The sequence below is a fragment of the Choloepus didactylus genome, chromosome 3, assembly GCF_015220235.1.
Source record: "Choloepus didactylus isolate mChoDid1 chromosome 3, mChoDid1.pri, whole genome shotgun sequence".
Classification (NCBI taxonomy): Eukaryota; Metazoa; Chordata; class Mammalia; order Pilosa; family Megalonychidae; genus Choloepus; species Choloepus didactylus.
This window is the reverse complement of record NC_051309.1, coordinates 200667505-200680439: the sequence shown is the minus strand read 5'-3', so window position 1 is coordinate 200680439 and position 12935 is coordinate 200667505. Positions and strand designations below refer to the sequence as shown.

Genomic DNA, 12935 nt, shown 5'->3' with positions numbered 1-12935 from the left:
TTTTACTGTCTTTTATCCTCTTCATAAAGGACTCCGGTAAAGGATTAAGACCCACCTTGAACTGGATGGATCACATCTCAATTGAAATAGTCTAACCAAAAGGTCCCACCCACAATAAGTCTGCCCCCACAAGAATGGATTAAAAGAAAATGGTCTTTTCTGGGGTATGTAACAGATTCAAACCAGCACACTATTCTTCCAGTAAGTGAAGTTATTGTGCTTTTATATGGTACTGAGTGACTGGGTCACCTACCTATATCTAGGAGTGTTTCATCCTTTGAGCATAGTGGCTAGAGTTTTGGATGAGTAACATGTCCCCTCTAAATCACTGGCCAGATAAAGTAAATATTTTAGGCCTTGTGGAACATACAATCTCTGTAGTAACTACTCACCTCAGCTGTGTTAAAACTGCTGCATGAAAATAGCCAAGGCAATATGTAAACAAAATGGGCATGGAAGTGTTAAAATAAAACTTTATTAACAAAAAAGGCCTGTCAGCTATAGTTTACTCACCCATGCTCTGGACTCAAAGAGATGAGAAAATTCACCCTCCTTCACTATTTTCAGCAGATGCTTAGTGATTGTGTGTTCACTCATTCATGCATCAATTCAACAAATAGCATCTACTATTATGCCAGTCTCTGTTATATAAGTTTGGATACAACAGAAAATATATAAAGATCTCTGCCACATGGGCCTTATATTTTAGCAAAGAGGGACATGTTCAAGTAACATCAAGGAGGTCAGTGTGACTAGAGAAGGAGCCAGGAGGATACTAATGGTAGGGGAAGAGGTCAGGGAGTCAAGGAGGTAATGGAGAACTGATCACTTGGGGCTTTATAGACTATCAGAAGAACTTTGGCTTTTCCTCTGAGTGAAATGGGAAACCTTTGGAGAATTTTTTTTTGGCACTTATTTTATAATATTATTTGATAATCAGCTGTTAGTTTCCATCCACATTGACTATCTATAGGTTTTTGAAAGTGGTGGCAGGTACATAGGTAACCAAAGTATAGAGCTTGTTTTGGGAATCTTTATCCTCATTATGTTTTCTGGTCAACTGTACCCCAGATACAGTATGGGACATTCCTTACCCCCTTGGCCCAGACAGCTCTGTCGAGCCTGGTGTCAGTGTGCACATCTGGCATTCCCATCTCCGTCATGGCAAATTTCCAATCTCTGAGTGTCCGAGGGGCACGTTTCTTGAAGCCCACTCCATGGATGCACTTGTGGATGTTGATGTTGTACTCCCTGGTCACCACCTCATTGATGGCAGAATGGCCCTTCTTCTCACCACCCTTCTTTGCAGGAGCCATTCTGCCTAGCCCAGCTTGGAAAGGAAGAGTGTGAGGGATTGCTGTCCATTGGAGAATTTTGAACAGAGTAGTGACATGATCTAACTAGCTTAGATCAGCACAACTGGCAGCTGTGTTCAGAATAGACTAAAGGAGAGCCAGGATGGCTGCAGAGACAATAAGGAGGATATAGCGATAATCCAGGGGAGAGGTGGTGGTGGCAAGAACCAGAGAGGTAATAGGGAAGGTGGTAACAAGTGGTTAGATTCTGAATATATTTTGAAGGTGGAGGATGTAGGGTGTGAGATAAAATAGTCAAGAATGGTTTGGCCTGAGAAATTGAAATATGGAATTGGCACTAACTAAGATGGGAAATACTAAGGATGGGAGCAGTTTTAAACGTAAGTTTTAAATTTCCATTAGACATCCAAGTGGATATATTTTAAGCTTGGAATTTAGAAGCTCTGAACTGGAGATATAAATTTGTATGTTGCCAGCGTATGTGTGGTATTTAAAGCCATAGGATTGGATGATGAGATTACTAAGGAGTGAGGATATATAGAAAAGAAAGGAGAACCAAGTATTAAAAAGTCAAGGAGAGGAGGAGGAACCTGCAAAGGAGAATGGAAAGAGTGACCAGTGAGGTGTAGAGAACAGGAGAGTGCAGTGTCCTGGAAGAAAGTGGAAAAAGTGTGACAAAGAGGAGGGAGTGTTCTCCTGGGCCAAATGTTGCCCATAGATCCACGTAAGATACAGACTGAATATTGGCCATTGGATTTAGAAACATGGGGGTAATATTGAAGTTGATGAGAGAAATGTTTGTCTAGGGAATGAAAACCTGATTGGAATCGGCTAAAGAGATGAGAGGATGAGAATTGGAGGCAGCAATTATAGAAAGTTATTTCAATGAGTTTTGCTACAAAGGGGAGTGGTAGCTGGCAGAGAAAGTGGGATTAAAAGAAGTTTTAAATTTTGTTTGTTTTTGTTGCTGGTGGTTTTAGATTGGAGAAATTAATGCATGTTTGCACGAAGGGAATGATCCAGTAAAGAATAAAAATTTGATGATGTGGGAGAAACTGGAAAAAAAAGGGGGCTGTCCTTTAGTAGGTGTATTAGTTAGGGTTCTCTAGGGAAACAGAATCAATGAGAGATATCTATGAATATAAGGTTTATAAAAGCGTCTCACACAACTGTGGGTATTCACGAGTCCAAATTCCATAGGGCTGGCAGCAAACTAGCAACTCCAATAAAGATGTTCAATGAACACCTCAGGAAACAAACTGGCAACTTCGACAAACTCAGGAAATGCTTCACTGGTCAGCCAAAGAAGAAGTGAATGTCCTCTGTCTGTCTTGCTTACAAAGTCTTGAACTGATTGATTGGATTAAATCCAGCCAACTGCATTCTCTCATTGTGGAAGTTACATCCTTCATTGCCATCATCAGTCACAGCTGCAGCCAATTGACTGATGATTTAATAAACCTGCCAGTTGGTTTGTTAACCAGCCACAAATGTCTTCGCAGCAACGGTTAGGCCAGTTCTTGCTTGACCAGACAGCTGGGTACCATCACCTGGCCAAGTTGACACATGAACCCAACCATCACAGTCCACCCCTTGTCAACTTGGAAGTTATACACATCACCTAAAACTATACTTTATCTCTAAGTAGAGAACAATAACAGACATATATTTTGCCTAACAATACTCTGCTGTGCAGTGTACAACTGGAAATACACTAAATCTCTCCAGAATAGGGTCCAAGTCCTTGGGTGACATTAATCTCTGCAATCCCTCCAGGAATCTGGTATTGCTTCTGGCTTACTATTTTGCTAAGCAGGGGCAGTTCTAGTGGCTTCCACTTGGCCTTTCCCACCATAATAGCCTCACTCCACAAGTCAGGGAACCAATGTGAGGATTCTGCCTGTTGCTGAGTATGTCTGTTCCAATTATGCATTCTGGCACTGGGGAAATAACCACAGAACAGGTCTGGGGACCCACTGGACCCACTGGACCCACTGGACCCACTGTGAGACAGACCATCAATCACCTGACCTCCATAAGCCCCAACTCTGACTGGTGGACCAGAGTGATGTTTTGGGTCTCCAGGAATTAATGTCACTTCTGAACCAGTGTCTAATAATCCACGAAATATCTGATTATTTCCTTTTCCCCAATGCACAGTTACCCTGGTAAAAGGCCATAGGTCCCCCTGGGGAAGGCTGGGAGGAAGATTAACAGTATAAATTTTAGGCGGTGAAACAGGGCCCTTCTGCAAGGGTACCTGGCCTTCCCTTAATTCAAGGGGCTCTGGATCTGTAAACTGTCTCAAGTCTTGGAATTGATTAAGGGGCCATGACTCTCTGTTTTTGTAATTCAAGGGAGACTTTTGTTCACTTGACCTAGAATTCTTCTGCTTATATAATTCAAAGAAGAATTTAGTTGACTGCCCATCTATTTTACTACTTGGTACACCATGATCTACTAGCCAACGCCATAAGACTCTGTGAGTCAGATTATTTTGATTGCTGCTTTGAGCCTGTTTTCCATTATGGTAGCCACGCCCACCTTGTCTGTGGTGATTAACTGCAGCCACTTGTCTTCTGCTGACTCGGGATCCATTGTGTTTAAGAATTCCAGTTCAGTGACAGCAGTTCCTACAGTAATATCTGACCTACAGAAAAAGGTGACTATAGAGCTCTTCAGGGATGATGGAGCTAGTCTCACAAATTTATTCCTCACAGTCCTGGTAAAAGGTGTGTCCTCTGGACATTCTAGGGGTGTGTGAGCAGGTCTTCCATGATAAATCCACTCGAACAGTCCAATCTCTCTAAGCTTTTGAATCCCCTCCTCCATGTTATACCAAGGCAGTTCTGGCATTTCATCCTCCGGTAATGCCAGCCACCTTTTGATCCATGTTTCAGCCAACCACCCAAACAAACTGTTAATGCCCCTTCTAACCCCTTGAGCTACAACATTGAATGCAGAATCTCTGCTTAGTGGGCTCATATCAGTAAATTCAGCCTGATCCAACCTTATATTCCTTTCACCATTATCCCACACCCTTAATATCCATTCCTGCACATATTCTCCTGGTTTCTGTCTGTATAAGTTGGAAAACTCATGTAGTTCTTTTGGAGTATAGCATACTTCCTCATGGATCATACTTGGTACCTCACCTTTTGGGGCCTGTTGGGACTTTAGTCTAGTTATAGGTCTTGAAGCAAAGACTGGTGGTGGGGGTGGGTCATGAAAAGAATTAGAATTATCCCTCAAGCCATTTACCTAGGACATTCTGTTGCATTTTCATCTCTTAAAACAGGATTAATCTCTCTAGACAGAGGAGTGAGGGCTGCTTCCTCAGGGGAGGTGATTACAGGATTAGCAGGCACTGAAGGGTTAATCTCTTTAGGTGGAGGTTGGATGGCAGGCTCCTTAGGGCAGACTGGAGGTGGGGAAGCTGTTTCCTCAGGACAGCCCTCTACAGGTAAATCTAACAATGACTCAGCAGAATCCAGGTTCCCAGCATCCTCACTGCCATTATTATCAATCCATATGTCCCCATCCCAAGTTTCAGGATCCCATTCTTATCCAATCAAAGCCTTTACATTAACAGCAGGCACCCTGCGAGGCTGAGATTTTAGTTTACATTGTAAATCTGCTACTCACACAATGAGAGTCTGCATCTGGTTTTCAGAAATCTCAAGTCTGCCAGCACAGGAAATAAGATTTTCTTTCAGGGCACACATAGAAACTTTTACATCTGTCATAAGGCATTTAAGTTTTAAATTTGAAGCCTTTAGCTCATCCCTTTCTCTTATAACTTTATCCAGCCTATCTAAGAGCAACCACCCAACATCATTATACCTCTTAATTCTGCAAAACTCTGTGAAGATGTCGAAAACACTGTCACCCGGAGCCTTGCTTCATACAAGAGTATGATTAGGAGAATCGAATGGTGCTATTTTGCATATCTCCATTGCCAAATCACTCCATGTACTGTCAGTGCCATCTTGATTATTGGAAATGGAGTCATTAGTGCCTTTGAGTCTAATCAGAGTAGAAAACAAATTGTAAAAGCTCATTTTAAGATTCTGTTTCTCAAGAACCACTCCTGGTACCAAGTTGTGTTAGTTAGGGTTCTTTAGGGAAACAGAATCAATGAGAGATATCTATGAATATAAGGTTTATAAAAGTGTCTCACATAACTGTGGGTATGCACGAGTCCAAATTCTTTAGGGCAGGCAGCAAACTGGCAACTCCAATGAAGATGTTTGATGAACTCCTCAGGAAACAAACTGGCAACTTCGACGAACGTGTTTGATGAACTCCTCAGGAAACAAACTGGCAACTTCGACAAACTCCTCTTCGCTAGTCAGCCAAAGAAGAAGTGAAGGTCCTCTATCTGTCTTGCCTAAAAGTCTTCAACTGATTGATTGGATTAAATCCAGCTAACTACATTCTCTCATTCTGGAAGACATGCCCTTCGTTGACATCATCAGTCACAGCTGCAGCCAATTGCCTGATGATTTAATAAACGAGCCTGTTGGTTTATTAACTGGCCACAAACGTCCTCGCAGCAATGGTTAGACCAGTGCTTGCTTGGCCAGACAACTGGGTACCAGCACCTGGCCAAGTTGACACATGAACGTAACCATCACAGTAGGTGAAAAATGATAGGATCTGATGCACAAAAAGAGATTTTGGCTTTAGGTGGGAGCTAAGAGGACTTCCATTTCTGGCCATGAAGGTGTAATTGGAACTGGACTTGCCTCTTATCATAAGCAATTAGAAAACTGGAAAAGGGTGCAATGCCCAATAAAATGGAAATAAATGAGATGTACCCTGAAATCACTCAGACCTTCTGCTTACAGGCAACTTCTGGTCTGCAGAAAAAGGAGGGAGAATCCAAGCAGAGCAAAGTGGTCTTGCTGAGTAGAGACAGAGTTCAGAGTTTGAAGAGGCCAACACATCTGTAAGTTGCAGGGTAGAGTATCAGAAAGGAAGAGGGTATACAGACAAAGGGCTTCATAAATTGTCATAGGTGTCCTCTTGAATCTTTGGCTGAATCTGAAACTGTGGATGCCCAGAGTGAACCTCCATAATGTTGAGCAAAGAATAACTGCCAAAGAGCTGTGAACTGAACAATTCCTGGAGTTTACACAAGGCTTGGAAATGTTTGAGTTCTGACCATTAGAGTGGTGAGGCCTTCCTGAACACTCAGAATACTCAAGAGACCTCAGAAGGGTCACACCCTAGTAGTAGACTTAACAACTATTAAGCCTCACTTACTAACTTAACTGGTCTAGGATAAAAGTTACTCTAAAGTTTCCTTAGCAAATCTTAAATCATGATGCAAAAGGGTCTAGTTGATCTGAAAGTAATTTAATTGCCTGTCACAATAAACTTCAACACTCTGTAGAGGAAAATAACAAAATCTAGGCTCGCAAAAAAAAAAAAAAAAGAAAAAAAGAAAAAAAAAGAAAAATCCAATAAAAAAATTACTCGCCATGTAAAGAATTAGAAAAATGTGAACCTTAACTGGGAAAAAAAAAGTCAATAGAATGAGGCCCAGAAATGACAGAAATGATGGAGTTAGTAGATGACATCAAAATAGCCATTACATTAGCTCAGGAATAGCATGAATATGAGGAAGAGAGAAATAGAATTTTTGAAAAAGAACAAATATAACCTAAAGCTAAAGAAAAAATACAATATCTGAAATGAAAAATTTACTGGATGAGCTTAATAGCAGATCAAACTGTATAAAAGATCAGTTAATTGAAGACATAGCAATAGAAACTATCCAAACTGAAGCACAGAGAGAAAAATAATTGCTGAAAAAATGAATAGAGTTTCAGTGACCTGTGTGACAACAACATCAAGCAGTCTAACATACTTGTAAATAGAATCCCAGAAAGAAGACGATGCAAAAAATATTTGAAGGAACAGTGGCTGAAATTATTCCAAATTTGATACAAGCTATAAATCCACTGATATGAGAAGCTCAACTAATCCCAAACAAGATAAATACAAAGAAGCCTAGGCCAAGGCCCATAATAATAAAATGTTGAAAATAAACTGTAATAAGAAAATCATAAAACCAGCCAGAGAAAAAGATACCTTGCATGTAGAGGAACAGACATAAAAATACACAGATTTCTCATCAGAAATAATGCAAGCTATCATGACAATGGAATGTCATCTTCAACATACTGAAAGAAAAATGTCATCCTTGAATCCTGTATCCAGAGAAAGTATCATTAAAAAATGAGGCAAAATTAAGACATTTTCAGACAAACAAAAGTTGAGAGAATTTTCTGCTAGAAGACTTATACTACAAGAAATATTAAAAGATGTTCTTTAGGCCAAAAAATGCAATTAGATAGAATCATGGGTCTATGGAAAGGAAAAAGAGGGGCAGACATGGTAAATATGTAGGTAATAAGACTTTTTTTTTTCTAGCTTTCAATTTTTCACTAAAAGACCATTGACTGCTTAAAACAAATATCAGTGTTGTTAGCTTTATGTCATAGGTAGAAATAAAATGTATGACAATAATAATCCAAAGTACAGAAAGGGGTCAATGAAAGTAACTATTATAAGTGTCGTATGTTATAAATGAAGTAGTATAATATTATTGTAAACCCCTGAACAACCGCTAAGAAAATAAAGCAAAGAGGTATAAGTAATAGTCAACAAAGAAGATAAAATACCAAAAATACACCCAATACAGAAGTAAACACAAAAACAAGAACAAAAAAAAAAACGGGGAAAAAAAGATATAAGACCAGATGGAACAAATAGAAAACAAATATCAAGACGGTAGACTTTCATTCAACCATGTTGATAATTTTCATTAAATATAAATGGCCTTAACAGTTCAATAAAAAGAGATAAAAAGACAACTATATACTGTCTATAAGAAATATACTTTAAATATGAAGATATAGATAGGTTAAAAGTAAAAGGACCAAAAAGAAATACCAAACAAATGCTAATCATAAAAGAAAAGCTGAAGTGGCTATATTAATTTCATACAAAGTAAACTTCAGAATAAAGAATATTGCCAGGGATAAAGAGTAATATTTCATAATGGTAAATGAGTCAGTTCATCAAGAAGACATAATCCTTAATGTATACATATCTAATAACAGAGTTTCAAAATACATGAAGCAAAAACTGATGAAACTGAAAGGAGAAATAGACAAATCCTCAATTATAGTCAGGAATTTCAACACTCTTCTCACGGTAACCTTAGAACAAGAAGATGGAAAATCAGTAATGAATCAAGAGACTTGAAAACACTATCAATTAACTTGTCCTAATTGACATTTATAGAACACTCCACCCAACAACAGAATGTATATTCTTTCTAAGTGTGCATGGAATTTCACCAATAGACCATATGCTGGTCTATTTAAATAAATTTAAAATGATTGAAATTATACAGAGTATATTCTCTGACCACAATGGATTTAAATTAGAAAGTAATAACAAACAGATGTATGAGAAATCCCTAAATATTTAGACATCAAACAACTTACTCCTAATTAACCCAAGGGCCAAAGAAAGACTCACAAGAAAAATTTTTTGATATTATGAACCAAATGATAATAGAAGCACTACGTATTAAATTTTGTGAGATGCAGCTAAAGTAGTGCCTAGAAGGAAATGTATAGCATTGATGTTTATACTTGAAAAGAAGAAAGGTCTAAAAGTTAAGTTCCCACCTTAAGCTTGACAAAGAAGAGCAAATAAATCCAAAGTAGAAAGAAGAAATTTTACAGATTAGAGAAGAAATCAATAAAATAGAAAATGAACAAACAGTAGGGAAAAAAATCAACAAACCCAGAAGCTGATTCTAGATAAGGGCATCCTCAGTGACAGAGAACAGAGTTCAGACATACTGTGCTGGATAGTCACGGTGGTTTGAATCTGTGGAAGTTCTTTTCCAACCGCCTCAATATTCTCAGTGAAAGATGAAGCAAGATAGGCAGTTGGGAGTAAGGATAGGGGAGGAGGTGTTATGGGTTTGAGGGAAAAGGAGAAGTTATGAAATAGTCCTCTGGGATAGTAGAAAAGTAAATGGTCTCTGTTGTGTGATAGCCGGGTAGCATTACGTCTCCCTGGAAGTTCAGAGCGCCTTCACATCTACTACTTAATTGTATTTAATAACATCCTTGTAAAATATGTGTAGGATGGGTGTTATTACCCCTGTTTTACAGGTTAAGAAATTGATGTACTAAAAGACTAAATGATTGGCCTAAGGTCATGATATTTGTTGGTGGTAAATTAAGGTCTAGAATTCAGGCTCTAGGCTTAGTCTGGCCAGCTCCTTGCAGGCATGTCTCTGTAGGCTGACCAAGAATTGAGCGAAATCATCAGTTGCATTTAGGAAGTTGGTAATTGATCGTCTCTCATTTGATAATTATTTTTTTAATGGTTTAAAAATAGGCTTTAGAAATAAAGTTCCAATCTCCATTTACATTTTACACCTTCCCTCTTGGGTAAACATTTTTAGTTTTGTTGACTTCAGAGATTGTGGGTCAGGTGTCAAGAAATGAGATCTTCAGAGACAGGTAAAGCTTGGTTGCACCATCGTATAATTCCCTCTGTGACTTTGAAAGCTACTATTATCTGATAACTATTGATACACTTCAAATTTCATATCATACCTATCTCCTGGGGAATCTTTTAAAAAAGAAATCTTAAGGCTCCTGAATAAAAGAAGTTATTAAACCACCATCTTTAACTTCCATTGTAGCTTAAGAAATAGTTACTTTCAAAAATTTTAGTAAGAGGTTTAAAATTCTTTTCATCATCTTTTCTTAGAGTTTAATAATTGCAAAAGGGAAGAAAGAACACTGGATTGGGATCACAAATTTGGGGGTTTCTTGTCCCAGACCTTTCACAACTGAATACAAGAACTCTGTAGGACTCTTTTCATCTATGTTTCCTGATTTACCAAAAAAAAAAAGGGTGGAGGGGTGGGGGGAGAGCAGTTGGATTCTGTGAGCTCTGAGGCTTCTTTCAGCATTTATATCCCATCATTCTTTAAGCAGCTGTAAGCATAAAACAGAAATTATAGTTATATTTAATTTTGAAAGCAAGGATGAGAAGTTACGTTTTTAAAAGGTGGCAAGGAAAGACCTCTCTGAGGAGGTGACATTTGAACAGAGATCTGAAGAGGGAACAAGCCGTTTGGACTCTACAGAAAGAGGGTGTTCCCAGTGAAGATGAAAGCAAGCACAAAGACTGGAGACTAAAAGGCAGGTGCATAACTAGCAGTAAGTAGAACCATTAAAGAGTGGGCAAGAGGGAGAGTAGATGAGCTTGAAGAAATAATGGGGGATCCAAATGTTATCACTGTAAGGTCATTGTAAGAGTTCTGGTTTTGCATGTTGAGTTTTTAAGCGCAGGTGTGATGTAATCTGACTCAGATATTAAAAGGGTCAGTCTGACTACTGTGTTGGGCATAGGCTGTAGGGGGCAAGGGTAGAAGTGATACTAGTTAGATGATATGCAAAATAAAGGTGACGTTGATACTGCCTTGCACTAGAGTGGTAGCAGAATGGATGGTGAGAAAAGGTACAATTCTGGATATATTTTAAAGATAGAGATGACAAGATTTGCTGACAGACTGGATATCTGCAGTGAGAGAAAGAGAAGAGGGAGGAAGATAGAGTTGCTAGGGATAGAAATGGGGATGACTGCAGAAGGAGTACAGCGTGGAGGAGGGAGATCAGGAGTTCCGTATAAGAGGGTAGGTTTTAGGTGCTTATTAGATACCCAAGCGGAGAATGTCAAATGATCAGCTGGACATAGATTCTGGATTCAGAGGAGAGGTGTCACGCTAGAGATCTAGGCTTGGGAGTTGTATTGGTTAGGGTTCTCTAGGGACACAGAACCAGCAGGAGATATCTGTAAATAGGAGATTTTATTAAAGCATCTCATGCAACTGTGGGGATGCACGTGTTCAAATTCATTTACTTTAACAGCAGACACCCTGCAAGGTTGAGATTTTAGTTTGTGTTGTAAATCTGCTGCTCCCACAATGAGACTCTGGGTCTGGTTTTCAGAGATCTCAAATCTGTGGCCACAGGAAATAAGGTTTCCTTTCAGGGCACATAGAAACCTTTACATCTGTCAAATGGCATTAAAGTTACAAATTTGAAGCCTTCAGCTAATCCCTTTCTCTTATAACTGTATCCAGCATATCTAAGAACAACCAGCCAACATCATTACACCTCTCAACTCCACCAAACTCTGTTAAGGTATCAAAAACACTGTCACCCAGTTAAATTGGGAGCATTTCTTCCAGCCTTGATTGGTTTATTTTTACTTTATTTTTTACATGTTTCCTCCTGTCTCTACTGAAATCCCACAATTTGGATTTATAATGTGGCCTAGACCAATGTGTGTGTGTATGTGTGTGTGTTTTGTTTTGTTGTGTTTTTTTCTTTTTAAGATTCCCTTGAGAGAATAAATGATGGAGAGAACTATTTAACAAGGTCCCAGTTTCTCTTGCAACAAAATTGCTTAACTTGCCTGCTTTTATGTGCACCTTTTACAGGGTTCAGCTTGGTAGATGGTGTCCCTCCCACCATGGGCAGAATTGGTACCTGCAGAGAAATGACAGCGTGGTCTCTTGTTTACAAGCCTTTCTCACATCAGTCCTAACCAGACCCTCTCCAGCCATGCAGGGTGTTGGTTAACGTATGCTGCAGCAGTGGGCATAATGAATCATTTACCCAGTGGACATAAAAGATATTCCAAGTGAATTCATTTTTTTTCTCACTGCAAGCTTATTTGTAATATCCAAAAAAAAAAAAAAAAAATAAACAAATAAAAACAACCTGGAGACAATTACAAATGTCCATCAACAGATGACTGTATAAACAAATTAGTCTGTATCTATGCAATAACATACTACTTAGCCATAAAAGGGGAAATACTATTGATATATACACATTATGTTGAGTGAAAGAAACCAGGTCAAAAAAAATAGGAGTAATATTGTGTGATTTCATTTATATAAAAATATAGAAAATGTAAACTATAGTGACAGCAGATCAGTAGTTGCCTGGAGACGGGTAGAGGGAGAGATAGATTACAAAGGAGCATGGGAAACTTTTAGGGGTGATGGAAAGGTTTATTATCTTGATTGTAGCAGTGGTTTCACAGGTATATACATATGTCAAAACTGATGAGATTGTGTACTTTGTGTGCAGTTTATTGTGCTTCTATTATATTCCTCAAAGTTGTAAAAACAATTTTTAATTAAAAAATCATCAATTGCAGATGGTTACTTAAGCTAAATCTATCTAATATTGAAGGAGTAGATGATTTATTTAAACTATTCCAGTATTTTTATTTTTATTTTTATTTTTTGAATCTTCATTTTATTGAGATTGATTCACATACCACATAGTCATACAAAACAAATCGTACATTCAATTGTTCACAGTACCATTACATAGTTGTACATTCATCACCTAAATCAATCCCTGACACCTTCGTTAGCACACACACAAAAATAACAAGAATAATAATTAAAGTGAAAAAGAGCAATTGAAGTAAAAAAGAACACTGGGTGCCTTTGTCTGTTTGTTTCCTTCCCCTATTTTTCTACTCATCCAT

The 12935-nt window shown here is 38.4% G+C and overlaps 1 pseudogene; it reads right to left on the bottom strand.

Annotated features, from left to right (window-relative positions):
* Positions 1–967: 967 nt before the first annotated feature.
* Positions 968–1316, bottom strand: LOC119528940 (annotated as a pseudogene).
* Positions 1317–12935: the final 11619 nt, after the last annotated feature.